Genomic DNA, 12,426 nt, shown 5'->3' with positions numbered 1-12,426 from the left:
GCTCCCATGCAGGAGTGTTGACACAGGGTCAGCTCATCCCCTGACCCGCGCCTTTGGGGCAGCTGCAGCAGAAAAGCCACAGATAACAGAAGCCAGGGCTAATTGTCTGCCCAGTGTCAGGGCTTTTGAATGCCCCTGCCATTTTTACTCTAATACTCCCTCCCTCCCTCCCTCCCTCCCTCTCTCTCTCTCTCTCTCTCTTTTTTTTTCATTCTAATTCTTTCTTTCTCTCTTTTTATTTTCTCTCCCTTCATTCTCTCTTTTCATTTTCTCTCTGTCTCTCTCTCCTTTCATTCTCATTCATTCACTCTGTGTTTATTCTAACTCTCTTTTCAATTCTTCTTTCTCACACTTTTCCTTCTCTTTATTCTCTCTCTCTCTCTTTACTTTAATTCTTTCGCTCTCTCTCTCTCTTTTCATTTTCTCTCTCTCTGTCTATCTCACACCATTTTCATTTTCTCTCTCTCTCTCTCCCTCTCTCTCTCTCTCTCTCTCTCTCTCTCTCTCCCAGTTAGCCGGTCACTTTTTTATGCCCCTCTCTTCCCCAGGGGCGCGAGAGGCAACAGTTGCGTTTCTCTCCCCTTTGCTTGGACGTCGCGAGCCGCTCGCACCGCTTTCGCGCGCGCGTTATTACTCGCATCCCTTTTCACGTGCATGCATTGCGAGCGCGAGAGCTCTCGTACCCACAGGCTGCGCGCGCGCGAGCCGAGGCTTCAATTAGGACCGCTGACAGGTGAGTCGAAACCGCGCGCTCGGTTATTAATCCGTTCGGCGAGGGGAGAGCTTCTGCGAATCACTTGTCAGGCGCGCGCCAACCTCTACCATCCTGTCTTTCAATCACGAGCACGGACACAAGCAAAAGCCGAGGGGGGCTCTGTCCACCTCCCCTCGTCCTCCAGCACACGTCCACAAACGTCCAGCTCCAACAGCCAAGAGTGAGAAGACAACGGAATGGAAAGTAAGAGCTCAGGTTACTCACTTAGATGCTCTCCCGCGCGCCCCTCTCCTCCTCGTCCACAGCGCGTGTCCTGTCTTCTGCAACAACACGGTGGGTATCTGTCTGCGTGCGCGCGCGTGTGTGCGCGCGTGTCAGAGAAGCTCCGGCGGAGAAAGTTGCTCTGTTGCAGGCACGAGCGTCCTGTCCGTGTTTATAGCCGTGCGTGCGTGCGCGCGCGCGTGTCTGTATGTGTGTCTTAACCAGCGGCTCACACTGCTCTGTCTGAAGGGGAGCTAAAGCACTTTTAAACTCGCTCAGCCGCCCCCCTCCTCCCCCCCATGTGACCAGCTCGCAGCAAGCCAGGCTCGAATACATTAGCGTGCCGTGAACTGGCCACAGCGCGCCCCCTAGCCACTGTTTTAGGAAGTGCGGCGCTGAGAGAAAGCCACACGCAGGCGCGTGCACACATTCCCGCACATACTCTAAACACAGCGTTTGGCACTCACTTAAAGAGCCCATATCCTTTTAGTTCCCAACGTTGTTTTGACATTTGACAAAAAGTCATGGTTCATATTTTCACGGGCAATTTTCAACCTCTCTCAGTCCCTCAGAATGAAAGAGACCGCCCCCTTACGACTGATGGGATCTCTGTTCTGATTGGCTGGCCTGTATTGCACCTCACAAAGCAGACCTGGTTGAAACACTGTTTGTAACTTCAGTGTAAACGAACTGGGCTAAAGCAACATGTTTACATCTTTCTATCTAAAGGGCTCTGGGCCGAGAAGATGATAAACATATTGCTTTTTGTGATTTCACAGGAATTCAAAACAGGCCGTTTTGCAGCTTAGTGTCCATATACGGCCTGCGTGAGATGGGGAGTGAATCACATGTTTTTAAAATGTTTCCATGCTACATCAGGCGCTTTTAGTTCTAAAGGGAACAAAAGAACAAAACAGTCTCTTTAATGCATTGTAGGGACCCACCTGTTCACCCACCTCGTGCTCTCAGGAACCTTAGAGGGTGCACATGATGCAAAACTGATTTTTACTCACCTTTTATTTTAAAATTGTGAGTAAAATTCAGTTTTCCATGATATGCACCGTTTAAGGGACCTGAGAGCGCAAGGTGGTCTAAACAGGTGGGTTCCTACAATGCATTAATGACCGATCTGTTCTTTTGTTCCCTTTAGAGTCTGAATGCACTATAATCCAGGAGAGAAGCTGTATGCTGTACTGCATACAAGCTATAATAAATACACTCTTAAAAGAGACGGTTCTTCAAGTGTTCATTAGTAAAGAAAATCCATCAGTGCTCAAATATAGAACCATGAACACTCCAAGAAAAGGGTTCTGCTGTTGTTATGATGTCAAGCTTGTTGTGATGTCTGTAGAAGAACCTTTTGGGTCCTATATAGAGCTGTTTTCTGGGTTCTATACATAGCATCAAAAAGGGTTCTTCCATTGTTATGATATCAATCTTATCAGAAGAACACTTTTTGTGCCACATAGAACCCTTTTTAAAAAGATTCTGTATAGAACCATGCACAACACACTCTCCATCCAGCTGAAGAACCCTTTCAACTATATATATATATATATATATATATATATATATATAAAATGTCCTCTTTTCTCTGGAAATTACCTACGTGGTCATTTTTGACGTCATGCCTGGACTCCAAATAAATTCTACCGACGTAAACATATATAATAAATAACCATTACAGTACTGTTCTCCTCTCTCTCTCCCCACGAAATACGATTGGATGACAAATCTCCAGCATAGCATCACTAAAGCGCCCTCTCTTCCTCCACCTCTCCGTCCATCACGCTGTCCTCCTCCTGCTACTGCTGCCCTCTGTCCCACTCTCTCCATCTCTCTCTCTCTCTCTTTCTCTCTCTCTTTGTTCCTCTACGTCTTTCAGCAGAGGAGGAGGCTAAAGCCACATCTAAGCGTCTCTCCATTGCCCCCCCAGCCACTCGCCCTATGCTAATGGTGCGGCTGAAACAAGGGCAGGAATGTGGCCCGGATAAACACACATGGTGTGCATTTACAAATCAATACCACGCGCCCGACACACATTAAAGATGAGCAACCAGAGTGGAGGAGCGTATGCGTACGCAGGAGGGCTTACAAGTACCACACAGCAGCTACACAGCTCTCTGCACACAACACACACACACACACATCTAAACTTTACTGCGTAGTGACGTCCGTTCTTTCTCTTTTTTTTTTTTTGCAATATCATTAAATAGCAATATATGAATATTCAAAAGTTTCTTTTATCTATCTATCTATCTATCTATCTATCTATCTATCTATCTATCTATCTATCTATCTATCTATCTATGAGATATGTCTTGAGATTTGACCCCTTCCGGATGCTGACCTTATTTTATTGTCTTAATTTCATTTTATTGTCTTAATTACTTGAAATCTAGCATCACAACGATAATTTCATACATACTGAAAATGGTGATCGCAAACTGTTGAACAACAGCGTAGAGGGCTCTCAAACAATTAAAAGAAGTAAGCGAGATCGATCCCTCCCTTCTTTTTTGTAGTTAATCACAATTAATTGTAATTGTGTTATTTATTTGCTTAAACTTTTTTTCCTCCAGTTTAAAAGCAGTGAATTTTATAACTATATAAGTAGGCACAAGAAGTTTCATTGGAATATCATCATTCATGTATAATAGCATTGCTGCTCATAGTGTGCACGCTGGGTCCGTGTGAAAATGAGCCAACTTTCCCACAGATGTCCAGAGACAGCAACAGTGTTGGTTTACGTGATGTTTTGAATGTGAACTTTTAAACTCCTCAAAGATTGTGGCCTGTTGCTCTCATGCCTCAAGGTTAAGTCTTGTATCGGACTTCGAACTGGAGCTTTTGACTTTGTTGATGGTTCTGTTAGTGTGTCTCCCACAAGCACTGTCCAGTGCACTCTGCGCGATCATAGCATATTTGTAAATGATACTTCAGACTTGATGCACTATGCTGAAAAAATAATGCATAGCATTGCAGTAGCTGGAAGTTGATGTTTTTTTTTTTCAAGAGAGCCATTAGTGAAACTTTCCATTCAAAAGATATATTTGAACAAGAGGAGTCAACAGCATTATTAACACTTTAACCCCTTAAACTCACAGGATTATTACATATGAATGCTTATTATTCAGACTTCAGTGCAAACTGAGACAATGCACACATATACATTTTTCTAAATCTTTCCTTCTGGGCCATGGGGGTCTGGGACAAAAGGCAGAAAGTACTCTTCTGTGTCTGATCCACTCCCAGCACATCACTGTGTTACTGCAGTGCTGAGAATGATCCATCACCCAAATAGTACCTGCTCTGTGAGGGTCCATGGGGGTCCTGACCACTGAAGAACAGAGTAAAAGGGGGCTAACAAAGTATGCAGAGAAACTTATGGACTACAGTCTGTAATTGCTTCTATATAGTAAGTGGAGCTGATAAAATGGACAATTTATATGTTTATTTATTGTGTCTGTTTTAGATTCTAGTGTCTAGTCTACTCTTAATATTATAAGGTTATCATGTGGTTTTATTGTCTTACTGTATTTTTTTAATTTTATTTTATTCCATGTATCTTTTAATATGTTTACTGATAATTCAGTTACTTACCTATATCACTCATGCCTCATTATTTTTTTTATTATTATTGCTTTTTACTCAGTCTTATCAATACATTTATGTGTCTACATAATGGTTCAATTAATGAATGGAACTTCTTAAAACTTATTATTGATATGTGGGTTGGAAGAATAGTTATTAAAACCCAGGTTTGGTTCCTGACAGCTCAGTACACTACACTGTTCTGTTCAGTTCTATCAGCAGCACACTTGAGTTAATCAAATGAAAGACTGATTACATCAACAAGGTGCAGAATGGTAGTTAAGTTCTGAGCTTTCTCAAAGAGAGCTTTGGACATCTCTACACTAGCACACACACACACACAGCCTTCTCATACATTCATTATAAACCATTTAAAACTGAAATCAAGTTTATGCAATATCTTTCTCACCTTTTGTTACTTGGCAACTCTTTTTAGGAGTTACTTTCTCTTCTGTGCCAAAAGTGTATGTGTAGCATCTCACCTTAGAGCTCTTAACCCACCATGAACACCTGCATCTGAATACTCTCTTTACTATTCAGTGTTTTCTGAGCAATATTTGAGCAGCAGACCTGCTTTCAACCTTACTGAGGCATTGCACACCACAGCATATTCACAGGCAATATGAATATGCTAAAAAGAGAGTGGAGTCTCAGAGATTATGGATTAAGAATTTAAAAGGCTTTAAATGTTATATGAAGCTGCTTTTGTCCACTATTAGTTGAGCTAGATTTTAGTGTTGTGAGAAGTATTAGGCAGCAAACAGTGTTTGTGTTCATCTCACCCTTTTTTTTTTCACAAACATTGCACATTATCTATGCACTGCCAAGGTTAATGTATACCCAAACCCATAAAGCAGTAAGCCCACAGGAATAGGCATTAATATGTGTGGATAAAAGCTTCAACGTGATCCTTCTCTATATGCTGGTGGCTTCAGAGAGCACTAAAATACAGCTTTGATTAGAAAGAAAAGGCCAAAGATCTGCTTTTGGTTCCTGAGGTTGACCGAATGTGCCAGCACTTTTCAATCGAATCTTATGCTGCATCTGTATTGTATCATATATTACTATGCACAGTCATTCTGACTTGTTTTATGTACTTGCATAGCTGACCTGCTAAATTAAAACTGTAAATATTAAATTACAGCAATACAAGTCTTAGGATGAGGCACCACCAATTCTAGCATCAAGAACTATGTTTAAGATGACAGCATTAGTAAAATGTATGTGTATGTAACAGTTGGAAAACAGGAATTTTAAACATGCATGGACACTACGGCAACCAGAAAACCTGCACAATTTCCTGTGCAAAACATCAGCCACAGTCTGGCAAACACTTTTGTGTTTTTATTGTGTGTGGTAGAGTGGACTTGAAATGGCCACAGGTTACTGTGTTGGTATGTTTAGAAGAAATTCAAGCAGAAGGCTGGTTAAATTATTCTCTTTCTCCTTTTCTTCATTGCACACGTTAACACAAATCCAAACAGCACTATAAAAGATCCTTCACCGTGGTACTGGCACACAACTATTTACACCCAAAAAAACCCCCCAACAAATTCAGATTCATGACAGGCAGGCATTGTGTTTTGTTACTCTGCTTTGACTATTCTCTCTTAATTTCCCTTTCTACCTCAGGGTACAAATCGGCAGGGAGACCAACCGTCGTACTTGCAGCAGTTAGACCTCCATAACTAGACTGGGCCTGTCCTTAAATACCTATAGCCCCTTCCAGTGGACCAAACCAAAATTAAATTCAGGTATTCATAAAGTAAAACTGTCACATTCCTGTTCACAATACACACATCTTCAGCATTTACTTTGAGTACATAATACCTACTAATGTCATTCATGGCCAGTGTTGAACATTAGCAAATAATTCATTAACAGTTTTGATTTTCTTTTTCCCAGGTTGACCTATGCACCCCCCGTGCCTGTGTCCCTCCCAGACCCGCAGACCTACAAGAGGACTGAATGATCCGTGAAGGCTCAAGTCATACCTTTGTCTCTTTTAGTCTTGTTCTTGGCTGTTGGTGATGTGCTAGACCAGCTAGCGTCATCACATTGTGATTTATATGATAAAAACACTATAGTTGAAATGGATTCAGAGCATATTTTTATGAAGGCATGTCTAGTATGATCAATTTCTCCATTTTCCGCTGTATGATCTGCTCACATTGTTACAAGAGATGACAGTAGTGCAAAGCGATCATATTCCTATCCCTTGATTTTTCTGCTAGTTTGTAAGCACTTTGTTATAAATATGTAGAAACTAATTCAAGTCAGCTAAAGTTTATTTTGAATCACTCTGAATCACTTTGCCTGAGTGGATTCCTACTGCAAAAAGAGTCATGTTTTTTCCTGGTTGCTGTAGCCATGCGTAACATTGTTGAAACCCTCTTTGTAGCCAAGACAAAGAATAACAAGATAGATGAAGTTGCAGCTGAATTACAAGTTGTTAATAAGAGTTAGAGGCTAGTAGGCTGGTCAAAGCAGGCTATCTGTCACAGTTAAAACTGTACTGCCAGGCAGATTCTTCCCCATAGTTAGGAGGTCACTTCCCTATAAGAGGGGAATGCAAAGGAGAGATACACCCACTATACAGCTTTTAATAAACTTAGTACAATTACTTTAGGTGTACAATAATTATAATAAATTAACTAAATTTTAATTGCACTATACTCACCCAGCCTTCCGCCCGATGACTGCTGGGATAGGCTTCAGCACCCCCCCACGACCCTGACGGAGAAGCGGCTTGGAAAATGGATGGATGGATGGATGGATGGATGGATGGATGGATGGATGGATGGATGGATGGATATACTCACCCACTATTCAATCCCATATGTCAACTGCCTTCCTCAAAATGAAACCAATCTTAGATTGTATCTACATCCCTTACTGTTTAATTTTAAACCCAAGTTGGCATCAGTGGGGTTTATCCACTCGAGGAACACAGTAAAAAATCTATTTCAGTCAGTTCCTTGTCCTAAGATTTTTTTGGCGTCCATTGGAAATTAGAAAACTCCACCTAGACCACTACATTAGTCATTCAAATTACCAGCAGATTCTTCCATCTGGAAAATTTGTCCCATCTCTGAAAAAATGGGTGCCACTTAATTTGCAAACAATTTGGCTGATGAATTCATAAAAGTGTTTATCAAAAATACATGCATAAATGTTTACTAATGTAATTCAGCAACTGTCCAGTGGCTTCTATTAAATGTGTTTTATAAGTCAACAAGTGTTCTGCTTTAATTACAATGAAACACATGTAAATTGTGGTCTGTGGTAATCGACTGTGTACAGATGCATCAGAAAAAGATTAGGGTAACACTTTATTTGAATGGTCCACTGAAGATGCTCAATCTATCTTTAACTAACAGCCAAATAAATATCTGCTAAATGCAACTGAGCTTGAAGTTGCGTGTGATTCTATTAAATCTGTCCCTAACTCTAACCTCAGCCTCAGTATCACCAGAAAGTGATAATGATTTACGCAGCTGTAGATCACCTATAGGGGACCACCCAGTAAAATATCACCAAGCTTAGATTGATAAAGGGATATTTTTAAAGGATATCAATAGAAATATCTTACAAATATATGTTTAATGTGTGTTAACTTTTGCTTACAGAGCCAAGTGCTCCCCGGGCACCGTGGATAGGGCTGCCCACTGCTCTGGGCAAGTGTGCTCACTGCCCCCTAGTGTGTGTTCACTAGTGTGTATGTGATGTTTCACTTCACGGATGGGTTAAATGTGGAGGTGGAATTTCCCCAGTTGTGGGATCAAAAAATTATCACTTAACTTAACTTAACTCAAGCAAACCAGAGCGCTTAAAATCTCTCCACCAAGCCTGTTTTCATTCTTTTGTCATTGATGCCCATTCCATGTTTTTCTCAAATCTTGCTCTCACATGTCCACAATGGCATTTGAAATCTCAAGCAACACTTCAAACATGTACCTTAGCCCTTCAGTGAATTGGGGGAGAAAGCAGCAAGCCAGAGTGCACAATGAAACTGTCATCTTGACAGAAGTCACTCCTATTGCATTAATGTCTGTCAGACTTTGGGACTGGGCCATGATGAACGCTTTGAACTTTTCTCCTTCAAGGCCTGTGTAATCGCAGCAGACACATCGCTCCCTGTTTTGGCTCGTGTCATCAGTTTGTTATGACAAGAACATCATTTGGGAAACATACTTTTGGCAGATAGCTACACACAAGTTTGATAGCACCCCTTAATACCCAGAATCCACACTGGGTTTCAGCCATGTTGCATCATGATAAACTTTCACCACAAGGGAGAACTCAGTTGTTGCGTGTTGAGGAAGTAAATTTCTCTGTTGACATGGCCTGGCCTGCATCATATAGAGTGCTCTATACCAATAACAGCACAGCATACAGTCTATTCCACAGATTTGAATAATGAGGAACTGCTTTGAAACTCAGTTCTGTTTCAGAGCTTGGGAGCACATGATAGACAACTTTAAACAGTCTCGAAGGTCTGAAGCTGGAAGGAGTGAGAACATAGATCTCTCCAAATAGTGATATTTTGCTAATAATCTATGAATAAGATGCTGAAAAGACACTTAATGACAGATGCACCAAAGAGCCAATACATCACAACCTGACCGGACAAGTCTAGACATGTATGGACATGGGACCACATTGCCTGACCTTTTACTACAGCACATATACAATAATTATTGCTGTCTATTAATGGTCAAGAGACTAATTCGAGACTAATAACTATTTTATAAGGTGTTGGGCCGCCATTAAGCGAAAATCTCTTATAGGTTTGAAATCTGGTGACTATAGAGGCCAGATAGGGTCACGGTTGAGGGGTGCTGGAGCCTATCCCAGTTGTCACTGGGCGGAAGGCAGGATACACCCTCAACAGGTCGCCAGTCCATTGCAGGGCAGCATAAAGGTGACCAGTCAAAACAACTTTGCATTGATTTGTACTGATTGTTTCTTCTAAGATAAATGGACCCAAACATGACAACAAAATACCCACCAAGCACTGTAGACGCATTAGAGTGCCTTACTGTACACTCTTTAAAAAGATAGTTCTTCCCGGGTTCTTTAGTAAAGAAAATGGTTCTATGTAGCACCATGAACACTCGAAGAACCCTTTGCATGATAAAAGGTTTTTTTGCATCATGAAAGAGTTCTTTAGATGGATGGAGAACGTATTGTAGATGGGTCTATATAGAACCTTTTTGAAAAGGGTTCTATATAGCACCCAAAGTGTTCTTCTATTAATGAAAACTTGACATCATAACAATAGCAGAACCATTTTGGGTGCTAAATAGAACCATCTACAGCACATTCTCAACCCGTTTGTCTTGCAAAGAAGCCTTTAATCCTTCAAAGGGTTTGTTGAGTGTTCAGGGTTTTATATAGAACCATTTTATTTTTACTAAAAGTCTTTGAAGAGCCATCTTTTTTAAGAGTGTAGGGGTCATTCACACCTCTACCATTCTCTTGGTGTATACCACACATGCATTCTCCCACTTATGCAGAACATGGCGAAGGATGAGTCATCTGACCAGATCACTTTTTCCACAGATCTATGAATCAGTGTCTGTTTTTTTTAAACTCTGAACTCTTATATACTGTTAGAAATAAAGGTACTATGCAGGTACATGATTCATTCATCAAGGTAGAAACAATGTAAGTGTACCCTCAAAGGTACAACAGTGGTTTTAAGGTCCAATAGTGTACCTTACATGAGTTTTTCCTAGTGGAAAATTTAGATATTTGTACCTTTTCATAACCAAATGTTTTAAAACACAACAATAAAATAAAAAGCCTGGAGATGAGACAGGGTATGTGGAGTCAATACAACTTAGAAAATATCATTTCAATGTATTCTAGTACAATTATGTTACCTGACTGAAGGTACTGGGATGTACGCCTGAGGGTACCACCACAGTGACAAGAGGAGTACTGCCCCAGGGATAGTTTAGTAACTTTTTTCTCTGAGAGAGTATGTGCATTTGTCTTTGGGGTTTTTGCACTACAGCCATTCAACATATTCTCTCTCTGCATAGTTGTGCAAATAATTCTTGCTGACAGTCTGATCATATCCTGCATTGACATTTTCAGTCACTTGAGGAATAGTTTCTCATCTGTTTTCCCTTAATGTACAAGCATCACGGTTATTGAATGTGTTCTATACCAATTTCCAATTCTATTTACTAATGTCTTTCCCATAGATCTAAATTCAATGTTACTTCAGTCACTGTCACTGTTAAAGCTCTAGCCAGCCCAAGCTTCTGCTATCTGCATCCCAATAAGTGTCTTAGATCTCTTCCTCTCATCCCATCTTAATCCACAATTGAGGTTAACTAGGCCTGCTCAGCATTTTCATACATGTCACAGAGCATGGCAGGATGTTAATTGTTGAATTCTATCATGCTAATTCTAAATTTCCTTCGGGATCTATCTATCTATCTATCTATCTATCTATCTATCTATCTATCTATCTATCTATCTATCTATCTATCTATCTATCTATCTATCTATCTATCTATCTATCTATCTATCTATCTATCTATACACCTGTCTGGATCAGCATCTGCTCTAGTTAGGTTTCTTCATTCATTCAAGCTTTTCACTTTATCACTGTTTATATTTTTACACGACCATACATGTTTATCCTTGTAGGATAACCTCATTTCTTATTTTTTGAATCCCAAAAGAACATGTAATTAAATTTAGATGCAACTACTTAAACATATTCAATAAAGAAGATGCCTTACCCACAGCCTACCTAATGCACAATTAGTCATTCTCAGCAGGCCAATGTTTCATTGCATGCTTTGTGTGATGAGACATGGTGTTTGTTGAATTAATAATTTGGGACTAAGGAGAGTACAAGATCTGAGGGAACATCAAGATGAGTCTTAGTGAAATCATGAAACATGGCATTGTTAGCCCTGCTTGCAGATAAAAGGCAAGTCATCTGAGAGCTTGCTTCCATAGACAAACGTTGCATGCATGGCATTGTTCTTGTTAATCCCAAGGAGAGAGAAGGAACAATTTCATGAATAAAAAAAGGCAAAAAAATCTTTTGTCAGACAGTGATGGGGCTGATGATTCACCCTTCTGAAATCAAAGTGATGTGTATGTATTTTGTCCTTGGATGATAATGGAGAGGAATTAATTATGTAAAAGTCTCCAACAACTCTATTAACTTGTTTGCTGCCATATAATTGTGTTTACAGTGCAATGGCATTGGCACTGCTCAAAGTGTGTGCCCTTTGTCTTTGGACAAGCAGTATGAGAATGCAAATGGAAGGAAAACAAGATGATAGGCAGGTAATTGCAATATTAGCTCCTTAGCACCTCTGCAAGTATGTCTAGATCTAAAGCAATTTCTCAAAGTAAGCTAAAGCTGACATCACATTGATAGTGCTTTGAGTCAATGTGATAAAGTTTTCTACAATCATCTGATTTGATTTAGCTATGGTGTGGGAGAGCGGGGCACAATCTAACACCACTTTTTATGCTGACGAAGAGGTTTAAATAATGTTTTTCTCATTATCTTCTTGTGTTTCCATAGTGTTGTAACCTGTCTGTCTCAGACATTTCACCTTGACCAAGATTCACCTTGAAGGTAGTTTTTCAAACTATTAAAGAAACTTGTTTCAAGCGTTTGTTGATGCATAAGTCACAATATTTAAACCTACATTATTTGAATCATCCTCTTTGTGGATGTACTATAGTACCATTTTAAAGCATACAAACAGGCTAGCATACAGCCTGTAATTTTATCCCCTATGCAAATTACAAACAGGTAATTGTTTTATACTATTTATACTATATTACAAAAATTTTGTGGCAACAGCATAGGG

The 12,426-nt window shown here is 40.2% G+C and overlaps 1 protein-coding gene across 1 annotated transcript in view; it reads right to left on the bottom strand.

The window, feature by feature from the left end:
• The window catches only part of cntfr (ciliary neurotrophic factor receptor), a 222,599-nt gene extending 221,375 nt beyond the window's left edge, over positions 1 to 1,224 (bottom strand). Inside the window, exon 1 of the mRNA XM_017700217.2 lies at positions 980 to 1,224. The gene's annotated coding sequence lies outside the window, so the exon portion shown is untranslated. The remainder of the gene's footprint in view (positions 1 to 979) is intronic.
• Positions 1,225 to 12,426: the final 11,202 nt, after the last annotated feature.

This window comes from Pygocentrus nattereri, chromosome 18 (genome assembly GCF_015220715.1).
Source record: "Pygocentrus nattereri isolate fPygNat1 chromosome 18, fPygNat1.pri, whole genome shotgun sequence".
NCBI classification, from domain to species: Eukaryota; Metazoa; Chordata; class Actinopteri; order Characiformes; family Serrasalmidae; genus Pygocentrus; species Pygocentrus nattereri.
The sequence above is the reverse complement of the archived record's forward strand: the minus strand, read 5'-3'. Positions and strand labels throughout refer to the sequence as shown.